Source organism: Vicia villosa, linkage group LG5, assembly GCF_029867415.1.
Source record: "Vicia villosa cultivar HV-30 ecotype Madison, WI linkage group LG5, Vvil1.0, whole genome shotgun sequence".
Classification (NCBI taxonomy): domain Eukaryota; kingdom Viridiplantae; phylum Streptophyta; class Magnoliopsida; order Fabales; family Fabaceae; genus Vicia; species Vicia villosa.
In genome coordinates, this window is record NC_081184.1 from 26,084,309 (window position 1) to 26,086,554 (window position 2,246).

Consider the following 2,246-nt stretch of genomic DNA (forward strand, 5'->3'; position numbering starts at 1 on the left):
TCATCAATATGTTGATCCAATTTATCAATTCAAGAATCATTTTTGGTCATGATTATTGGTTTAGGGTGAAGTTATGTTTCTTTGAGTTTGAGAATTCAAGATTAAGCACTAATTTCACATAAGAGCAGCGAATGTTTGATTCAAAGGTTCGGGAAATAAAGATTGTACGCTTTTGACAATATTATAAGTTAACTTATAAGATAATTTCTTTAAGTTATAAAGAATACTTGTCATCTAAATACAAAGTCCATGAATCTAAACATGAGGGCAAGTTCATTCAAAATCCCAAGGCATTCCATTCAATTTCAAATGGCGTTGCATCTTACAAGGAAAAAAGAAAGATCACATTTTAATTCCATTTTGAACATTTCAACAACAATTGGTATTCAAATGCAATTAGTTCTCACAAAAGGGTAGAATCTTCATTCAAAATTTCATTTGAAAAATTACAAGGAATTACAAGACTTTTTGCTAAAAGTTCTTAGTCATTTGAAATGTTTACAAATAAGTGTACAAGCTGTTACATAAAATCATCCCTAAACCTAAACTTTAAAAAGGCCCTAAGTTGTTGCTGCTAAGCCCATTGTGGCTGCTGAAACTATGCCCAAAGCCTTCTGTCTGCTGCCTGCTGTGTGCACCAAGCCAAAAGTTACCCGAATTGACCAAAACAAAAAGCTGTCACAGAAAGAGCAAAGTCAGAATGCCATATGAAAGAAAAGGTTTGCAGCAAGACAACAAAATTTGCATTAAATTGGGGAGAGAAAAAGAAAGTAGTGGGGAATCAAGAAAAGCATTGCTCAGAATTACCAAAGCCAGAATTTTGTTCAAACCTCTCTTCCCTCCAATCCTTGAAGACTCTCTGTATAAATACTGGTAAACCCTAGAAAAAAAAGGAATCGGCAGCCACCACAACCATAACAATAAACCTCTGTAGAAAATCACCCTCGAAACTCAATAAACCTTAACCACTCAAAACTCTGCCTATTTTCAATCACAAAACCTCACCATCATGGCAACTCTCACACAGCAACAACCCTAAACTCACTCTGCTAAAATTCCATCCAAAAAAACCTAAGACACTAAAGTTCTGATAAAGGTCAGTAGAACATCATCTTTAAGCTCCATCAGACCCGAGCTAAACCACCCACGTAACAACCAGCATCATAAGAGAGGCGGATAGAAGAGACCGAGAAGAAGAACAATGTAAAAAGAACATACCTGAAAGTGTTCCTGAAGCCCACCAAAGCTGATTCGTTGGCCATAGCTGGTAACTCTTTTCTGTTTCGTTTCCATTGAATATTGTTGCTGTATGTTGTAATCTCTGAACAAACGAATGAAATATGGGGTTTCGGGATTGATTTAGGGATTGGGTTTATGTGTTTGTTTGAATGTTGATTTGCTTTGAAACTGTGAGAAATCGAGAGAGATGGTGAGATGATTAAGACTCTTTTGTTGTTTTCTGTTTGATTTACGCTTCATCTTGTAATTTGTATCTCCACTGATGTATAATGAGAGTCATGGGGCATTTAGGGTTTTCTGCGAGATAAGGGTATTGTTCATGTTGTTGTTTGTTTGAGCGAAGCAATCAAAACCAAGAAGTGTGAGGATGAGGAGTTTTCGTTTTCGTTTTCGCGTAGAGAAAAAAAACAGAGAGGAGAGACTTTTGTGTTGTTTGTTCATCGTAAGAAAGATTTGAGGAACGAGATCGAGAGAGAGCAAGAGGATGAAGACCTTTTCTTCTGGAAACTTTAGCGTGAGATTAGAGGAAGGATTCATCGTTTCAGAAGAAATTAGGGCTTTCTTTGGTTTAATTGGGTTTAGGCGTTTTTGTTATTTTAATAAGATTGGATCCAATCAACCCGACCCATCATCATTTGTGTTGCTGAGCTTTTCTTTCTTTTGTTCTTGTCATGGGCCTCACCATAAGTTTCAATCTTCCTGGCCCACTATTTGCTTGTTTTTTTGTCTTATATTTTGTTTGGTAATTAAAATTAAATAGTTTTGATTCATTAGGATATTAGATGTTCATAAAAATTACAAAAAAAATATTCCTTTTCTTTTTTAGGACATTATAAAAAAAAAAGAACTTTGTTGAAAATTTAAATCTCTTCGTAGAACATTTTAGTTCTCCTTAGAGGCACGTCTAAAGTGTCGCTTGTGATGCTCGTATGCTTGATCTTGTATTAAATTCTTTCATTTCAAACAAATTTCAATAAGTCTTGGTCCAATGTCAAGTCATCTTGAAT

At 35.2% G+C, this 2,246-nt stretch overlaps 1 long non-coding RNA gene across 1 annotated transcript; it reads right to left on the reverse strand.

The window, feature by feature from the left end:
- Window positions 1-421: 421 nt before the first annotated feature.
- LOC131606414 (uncharacterized) lies at window positions 422-1,851 on the reverse strand. The gene is made up of 2 exons (XR_009284833.1): window positions 1,219-1,851; window positions 422-675 (listed from the first exon to the last, which is right to left on the reverse strand). It is a non-coding gene; the product is annotated as an uncharacterized LOC131606414 (long non-coding RNA).
- Between the last annotated feature and the right edge of the window lie 395 nt (window positions 1,852-2,246).